Source organism: Melanerpes formicivorus, unplaced genomic scaffold (assembly GCF_026170545.1).
Source record: "Melanerpes formicivorus ecotype bairdi unplaced genomic scaffold, bMelFor1.0.p_v2 SCAF_68, whole genome shotgun sequence".
NCBI classification, from domain to species: Eukaryota; Metazoa; Chordata; class Aves; order Piciformes; family Picidae; genus Melanerpes; species Melanerpes formicivorus.
Window position 1 is genome coordinate 1166299 of NW_027142420.1, and position 8518 is coordinate 1174816.

Genomic DNA, 8518 nt, shown 5'->3' on the forward strand with positions numbered 1-8518 from the left:
GAGTGTACATGAATGATGCCTGTGCAAAGGTGACCCCAGTGAGATGTCTCACTAGCAGTGTAGCTCCACAGAGCTGCCCCAGTGAAGCTAAGCATTGTGAGCACCCATGTGCAAAAAAGCTGACCTGTGTGGAGTGCTGTTGCTAGGATGTGTCCAAGTACCCAGGCAGAAGGATGCCTTCAGCCTCTGTGTCCTTGTGCTGCAGCAGCATGGATGTACTTGAGGGTGAGGGATGCCTCTGTAAAGCTGCTTCATCTTATGCCATTTGATATGAAATCAATGGCCCTGAAAAAGCAGGATGTCCTTGGCCTCAGGGCCTGCTGAGAGGGTCTTGTTTGAAGCATGGGCCAGGACTTGACCCATCCCCTAACCTGACATGAAGCCTTCTAGCAAACTGCCTCTTCCTGCAGAGCTAAGAACTCCTCCAGCAGCCTGGGAAGCTAAGAGTCAAAGTTTAGCCAATGCTGCCAGCTGGCTGGGAAAGGGAACTGCTAGAAGCTGCCCCGTGAATCAGTACAAAGAGGCTGGCATGTCTTGATGCTGTATGGCTCCAGTCTGAAGGAGCTATGCCTGTTCCTTAGTTGAAAGCCCTCTGCAGTGGAACACACAGGGATCATACAGGTCCTGCAGCTGCAGGCTACTTCAGAGTGCTCACAAATTGGCACCAGCCCTTCAGGAGCTTGTCTGCTGTGCTGGGGGAGAATTTCCTGTTCTGTAAGCTGCCTTAGCTGTTACCAGAGGTGGTGGGTTTAACCTTGGGGTGCAGGAGGGATGGGGGAGCAGGACAAAAGTCCTTATGCCCTCTGTTGACTGCCACCAGCCCTGCTCTGTTGTGCCAGATGGGTACCAAAGGAGGCAGGATCCCTGCAGCAGGCAAGTTTGGAGTCAGTCTTGGTGCACAGTTGGTTGAAGAAAGTTCTGAAGAGGGATGCTGCAGTGCTGAGCTGTGGTTTGGGTGGTTGGTCTTGAAAGGCTGGAGGCTTTTCTCCTGTACAGAGACTGGGAAGTGGAGTGTTGCAGCTAGCAAGTGGCTGCTGCTGCCAGCTCCTCCAGTTCTGCAGCAGCTTGAGGTCTGTCTCAGTGTGGAGGTTTGCAGCTGTGCTTTGTGCCCAGATTTGTAGTACAAAGGGAAGGAGGTGGTGGAGAACACAAGCCATGCAAATGCTGCTCCTGCTGGGAAACCATTCCAGCTCTGGGACACTGCAGATGCACTCTGAGAGCAGCTGTGGGAGGAACTTTGGTGGGCCTGCTGCTGCTGCATTAGAGGAGGGGAGACAGGAGCAGTTCATGATAGCCTTGCTAAAACCCAGGCAGATGCAGTCAGTTTGTCTTGAGTCTGCCTTCCACACGCTGCAGTCCTGGTAGGCCCCAGGGGAGGCTTCACTGTGGGCACAGACTGAGCAAGCTGATGGTGGTGGTGCTCATCTTCTGCTCCTCAACACTTGGTTGATTCCAGCTTGGTTACATGACTTGGGGCTTGTCTGAAAGCCTTGCCTTTGGTTTCATCCTCTTCCCCACCCCCTGCCATGCATTCCCTGGTCAGCACTTAGTGATGTGATTTCTTTGAGATGCAATACTGTGTCAGTTGCTAGAAGTGGGGAGGAGAGAACTCCCAGCTGAAACACAGGGCTAGCCACTTCACACTGGTCCTTGTGAAGCCATTGGGAGAACTGGAAGGCTTTGCAGAGAGACTTTGTTAATGCCTGCCAATTGAAGTGGACACTGATGGCTGCAAGCTTGACTTTGAACTTGGCTGGGAAAAATAAAGTGTTTTCACTCTGAACAAGCACAGCTGCAGTGTTGGGTTGTGTCTTACACTGGGGGTGCCTTTGGATTGGTCACTAATGGACTCTGATCCTGACCTGCCATAGGGGAGGCAAGAGCTCTAGCACTGCCCTTCAAGGGATAGAACAGACATAATCACCCAGGCTTCAGCTGTGGCACACCAGCACGGGCTGAGGGAGCTGGGGCTGTGCAGCCTGCAGAGGAGAAGGCTCCAGGGGGACCTCAGAGCTGCTGCCAGGAGCTGAAGGGATCCTGCAGGAAGGCTGCAGAGGGACTTTCCATCAGGGGGTCTAGAGACAGGCCAAGGGGGAATGGTTTGAAGCTGAGGCAGAGCAGGGTCAGACTGGAGCTGAGGCAGAAGTTCTTCAGCAGGAGGCTGCTGAGACTCTGGCCCAGGCTGCCCAGGGAGGCTGTGGCTGCCTCCTGCCTGGGGGTGTTGCAGGCCAGGCTGGATGAGGCCTTGAGCAGCTGAGTGTAGCTGAGAGGTGTCCCTGGGCATGGTGGGGAGGTTGGGGCAGCTGAGCTCTGAGCTCCCTTCCAGCCTGAGCCATGCTGGGGTTTTCTTGGGTAGTTTGGTTTTGGCAAGCACTGTGTGCACTGCAAAGCAGCTCAGACCTGCATGTGAAGGTAATGCCTGCTCTTGGGGCTGTAGGTGCTGGAATCCACCTGCACCCTGCCATCATTCCTGAAGGTAAGTTGCAGTATCAAACAGCTCTTGTCCTTTGGGGTTAGGGCTCTTCTTCAAGCTCTATTTAAGCTTCACTTTGAAGAAGGCTGAATTAAGTTTGGATCTTGCAGTTGCCACTTGAGTTTCAGCTATTGATGGATTGAAAGACTTGCTCAGGTATTGCCATGAGTGTTCCAGCTTCAGGAACACAGCCAGCCACTGTGACCTCAGGCTTGCCTGTGACCTCAGGCTTGCCTGTCACCTCTGAGAGGCAAATGTGTTTTCTGCAGGAGTTCAGTCGGTTTTGGAGGCACTGCTTCACAGGAGGATTATTGCCACATCCAAGGAGCCTGAGAGGTTGCACAAACACAGGCAGCTGGTAGGAGAATGAAGATTTCCTCACTGCCATGTTGTGTTGTCATGTGTGAAGCAGTTCTGCTCTCACAGTCATAGAATGCTGCATAGAATGTTGGAAGGGACCTCCAGAGACCACCCAGTCCAACCCTCTGCCAGAGCAGGGCACACAGAACACATCCAGGAGGGGATGGAAAGGCTCCAGAGCAGGAGACTCCACAACCTCTCTGGGCAGCCTGCTCCAGGCTCTGCCACCCTCACAAGGACAAAGTTTTCCCTCCTGTTCCCCTGGCACCTTCTCTGCTCCAGCTTGCCCCCAGTGCCCCTTGTGCTGTGCTTGGCCATCCCTGAGCAGAGCCTGGCTCCAGCCCTGCACATCTTGATCCCCAGCACTGAGGGCAGCCCTCAGGCTGCTCTGCTCCCAGCCCCAGCTCCCTCAGCCTGTGCTCCCAGGGAGATGTTCCACTGCCTGCAGCAGCTCTGGGGCTCTGTGCTGGGCTCTCCCAAGCAGTTCCCTGAGGTCCTTCTTGAGCTGAGGGCCCAGAACAGGACACAATATTCTGTTACCTGCTTCGCCCAGGTGAAGGTGGACTGCTGGATCACTGGGGAGGTGAACTCCGAACAGCTCCTGGCTGTGAGGTGCTGTTGCCATGCCGAGGAAGCTCCTGCGGGCAGTGCAGGGTGGGTCTGTTTCTGTGTTCAGTTTGCAGAGCAGAAGCCTTTTAACTCTTGCTGTCTGCTCATAGCTCTTTGTCTTGAAGCCAGAAGGTCAGAGGTTTGTGTGCTCCTGTTCAGTAAGATGAAGTTTGTGACTGCACAGGACGCCCAGGCCGCGCGGTGCCAGCTCGGGGCCAGCCCGGGGCCGCGCGGTGCCAGCTCGGTGCCAGCCCGGGGCCGTACAGTGCCAGCTCGGGGCTGTGCAGTGCCGGTGACATTTGAGGGTCATTTTTACAGTAAGATTAATTTTTAAAATCAATGGTTTAATTTATTTTTTTCACTCTGTAAGGCTCTGCCTCTGCTCAGGGAAAAGCAGTAAAGCAAAGCAGGACGGGAGAGTAACTGGCACCAAAAGCTTCACACTGAAATCACCCACAGGAGTGGTGGCCGCTGGCAGCATTAACTGTGGAGCAGCTCTGTGCCCACAGCCAAAGCTGGCACAGGAATGAGCTGGGAGGCTGCTGGGGAGGGAGCCCTGGCCACTGCAGCTCCTCTCACTCCACTTCCCTGGGAAGGATTTCTTGGTGCTTTAAAATAGGCTGCCCAGGGAGGCTGTGGCTGCCTCCTGCCTGGGGGTGCTGAAGGCCAGGCTGGATGAGGCCTTGAGCAGCTGAGTGTAGCTGAGAGGTGTCCCTGGGCATGGTGGGGAGGTTGGGGCAGCTGAGCTCTGAGCTCCCTTCCAGCCTGAGCCCTGCTGGGATTGTAAGCCTGTGAGTGTTGTGGGGGTTTTGGAAGGTAGCACAGCTCTGGGGTGCTTTCTGCTTGGGAGGAGCCATTCTGGAGGTCAGGATTGCCAGATCTGCTGTCTGGATGGAAGGGCAATGCTGCAAGGGGGCCCCCTGCAAATATTTACTGCCCTCTGAGTGATGGCATCAAGAACCATGAAAGGAGGTTGAGGGCTGAAGCACAGGCAGACTTCTGAGGCCCATGGCTGCTGTGTGCCTGCCTGGCTGCAGGGAATTCCCTTGTACAGAATTCATGCTGGGGGAGGGGGAGTGTTCTCTCCTGGATGTCCCCCAAGAAGGGTGCTTGTGGCAGCTGGAGATTCAGGTTGGATGATAGAGGAAGCCTTTCCCCTCCTGTGTGCTGAATTCCACAGCAGGGAGGCACTTGACAGGGGCAGGCTGGAGGCTGCCTGCAGAGCAGTCACGTTTGCTCCCACTTGCTGCTCTTCCACCCCTCCGACATGCTGGAGCACATCTGCTTGGCTCAGCTCCCAGCTCCACACCAGCCCTGTCCCTCAGCCAAGTGAGAACAAACTGCCTTCATCTTTGGCACACCTGGTTTCTCAGGTGTCATGTCTTGTACCTCAAGTCTTCCAGGTTCTCACTGCAAACCAAACTACAGCTTGGTGCCAGCCCACTGTGCAAACTCAGAGGCTGCTGCTGCAGGAACGACTCAGGGCAGCTGTGGCTGCTGTCACCATCTTCACCTCCTCACACCACCACTGGAGGAGCAGAGTGATGTGCACTGGAGAGGCAGGTCCAGTCACCAGCTGCTCCTTGGTGTGCATGTATCCAGGTGGGTTTGGGACATGAATGTCCACCAAGGACTGCAAGCACCCCCAGGTCTGAATGCTTACCTGTGGGGGACTGGGGACTAGTTAGGGAGAAGAGAGAGAGCTGAGTGGGTTTTGTTTGAAGGTTCTTTTCTTATTCACCCCTCTTGTTCCCCACTCTGAGTCCAGGCCTTTGAATTCTCCTTTGCTTTGCAAGCTTTATACCCTCCAGGGTTCTGTGACCCCCCAGGAGCTGGGCAGTGAGGACATGTCTTGTTCACACAGCACTGCAGGCCCCTGCATGCACTCACTGCTGGGAGCTCTCCTGCCTGCCCCAGCACCTGGGAACTCCCTCACTGCATGATCACTGCAGCCAAGGTTTCCCATGAGCTTCACCTTCCCCACCAGCTGCTCCTTGCTGGGGAGAACAAGGTCCAGCAGCACAGCTCTCCCTTTGGCTCCTGCATCCCTTGCAAAGGAAGTTCTCATCATTGCATTCCAGGAACCTCCTGGGCTGCTTATGCCCTAAATGGGAGCTCATCCTCTGGTTGGGATGGAGCAGTTCTCAGCAAAACCTCTGCTGACATGGAGGCAACTCAAGACCTTCTGTCTTCCTCCATAAGCTCAGCAGATCCAGACTCACAAGAGGGCTTCTGTGTTCAGCACTCCCTTCACCTACAGCCCTTGGGGTCCTTGCTAATGTATTTTTTCTTGGCAAAATGCTTCCTTTGTATCATTTAACCTTGTGCTGCTTTCCTTCCTTTACAGAGCAGGTTCTATCCATTAGCTCTGCAGACCCTCTGCAAGACACTGCTGCCCACACCTCCTGCCCTTCAGCAGAGCTCTCAGCTTTGGCAGGCATTTATTGAGTTGCCTTTTGGCTGGGAGATGTATTCAGGCCTGGAACTGATGGTAATGGCCTGGAGCTGTCTCTTGAGAGGTGCTTAGGGGCACTGTGCCTGCTGAGCAAAGCATTCTCAGCAGTAGCTTTGCAGGACTGCAATTGCATTTTACCACCTCCCCAGTGAGATGCTGCAGTGAGAGGGAGAACTCACCTGGGCCAGATGGCTCCAGCAAACACAACCTTTTGCTAACACATCCAGCAGGGACAGAAAATGAAGCCAAGCAGTAACTGCTGCTGCAGATGCTGAGTTTCAGTACTTCCTGCCACAGCTGCTGTCTCTCATCTGTCACTGTTTCTCCTCATGGAGCCACCAGCAGTCAGTTGTGCAGTTGTGGTGTGCAGGGAGCAGCTGCAGCATTGACACTTTCCATCAGGGGGTCTAGAGACAGGCCAAGGGGGAATGGTTTGAAGCTGAGGCAGAGCAGGGTCAGACTGGAGCTGAGGAAGAAGTTCTTCAGCAGGAGGCTGCTGAGACTCTGGCCCAGGCTGCCCAGGGAGGCTGTGGCTGCCTCCTGCCTGGGGGTGTTGAAGGCCAGGCTGGATGAGGCCTTGAGCAGCTGAGTGTAGCTGAGAGGTGTCCCTGGGCATGGAGGGGAGGTTGGGGCAGCTGAGCTCCCTTCCAGCCTGAGCCATTGTGTGATTCCATGGTAGAGCATCCTACAAAGTCCTTGCAGCCACTTCACGTTGCTCTGGCCTCCTGTCTGATGAGAACCAGCTCTGCACAGCACATGAACTCTGCCTTGAGTCTGCAATGCAAGAGGAAATGCTTTTTGTGGTGCTCTCTTTACCTATAGTGCAGTAAAGCAAAAGGAGACTTCTGCATGCCACCCTGGAGGGTTCTGCTGATGCTGTGCTATCTGGAGGCCACGTGTGTCACCATGGAAGTAAAATCCAGATGTCAAGACCAAGGCAGCACTTAGATGCATCCCAAGAGGTAGGGATTTGAGAGCAGTTGTAATTGTGGAGGGCAGATGCTGCAGTGATGTGTCACTGTAGCCTCCCAGGGATGATTGCAGGTGGTGTCTGTACAGCCACAGCCCAGGAATCTGGGGACGTGTGGCACCCTTCTCTGGGGCATTCCTGCCTGGGCAGCTTCAGGGGTGCTGCAGCTCTGGAACACTCTGCCTGCATGGGTTGTGCTCAGCTGCTGCTTGACAGACAGAGGCACAACAGTGAACAGGGGCAGTCACAGTAGGGCAAAGCCAGCTTCCAGCACACAACAAAACCTTGGGGGTGACCTCTGAATCTCAGCTTTCCAGTGTTCACCTTGGGCTGGGAGCAAGCAAAGAGGTTGAGGAAGGTTGGCTCTGAGAGACAGAAAAGCCTTCAGTGGTACCTGCTGGCTCCATGCTGTGGGGATGGACATGCTGGAGAGGCAGAGATTGCTCTGACAGCTACTGAGCTTACAGGGGTGAGGAGATGTTCTGCCCCAACATGCAGCAGTCCATCAGGGATGGAGGGCAGGATAATTACCCAGGGCACTTGATGAGCAATCTCTTTGAAGCAGACTGGTACTCTGGAGCAGGTCATGCAATGCCTGGAAGTTGGGCTGGAGAACCTCTGCTGTGAGGACAGGCTGAGGCAGCTGAGGGAGAAGAGAAGGCTCCAGGCAGACCTAATAGCAGCCTGCCAGCACCTGAAGGGATCCTGCAGGAAGGCTGCAGAGGGACTGCTCCCAAAGGCCTGCAGGGACAGGAGCAGGGACAATGGTTTGAAATGAGAGCAGAGCAGATGGAGATTGGATGTGAGGAACAAGTTCTGCACCAGGAGGCTGCTGGAACACTGCAGCAGGTTGCCCAGGGAGGGAGTTGAGACCTCATCCCTGGAGCTATTCAAGGTGAGGCTGGACAGGGCTGTGAGCAACCTGACCCAGTGGAGGATGTCCCTGCTGAGTGCAGGGGGTTGGACTGGGTGAGCTTTGGAGGTGCCTCCAGACCACTCTGTGATTGTAAGTCAGGAGGGCAGCCTGTCTAACCCCCTGCCCCAAGTCGGCAGCAGGAGCCTCTCGGGGCAGCTCACCTTCAGGACCGCACAGGGTCTGCCACTGGCTCCAGGCTGCCATCCTGAGTTGTTCAGTTGGTGTTCTTATGTTAAACCTTTCCAGTGCAGCACTGTGGAGTGCCAGGAGATGGCATCCTGCTTCCATGCTACAGTGGATTGCCTCTCAAAGGTAAAAGACCCCAAACAACCGAAAAAATCCAACCCACCCTGCCCCCCCCAACACCCCCAGAGACAAACCCCAACAGACAAAAACCCTCACAGCCCCCAGCCCCCCAGCACTGCTGAAGCAAGTGAGCTGCAAAACTTGTGTTCATTCTGTGTTTAACCACAGCAAAGCTCCTGGTGCAGCAGAGAGCTCAGCACCTGCCTGCCCATGGCCTCTCTCAGTAATTCCTGTGCTGCCACTCACAGGGGCTGATGTGTGAGTCATGGCTGAGGGCCAGGTTCATCATCTCCACACAATCATGCTTAATGACTACATGTTTGCAAAGCAGTCGGTAATTAGCCCTGACCTAAGCGCCAGGAAGGAAGCAAGCATAGCCACAATGGGAGCAGGAGGTGTCACAGGACACGCTGGGTACAGGCAGGGCTG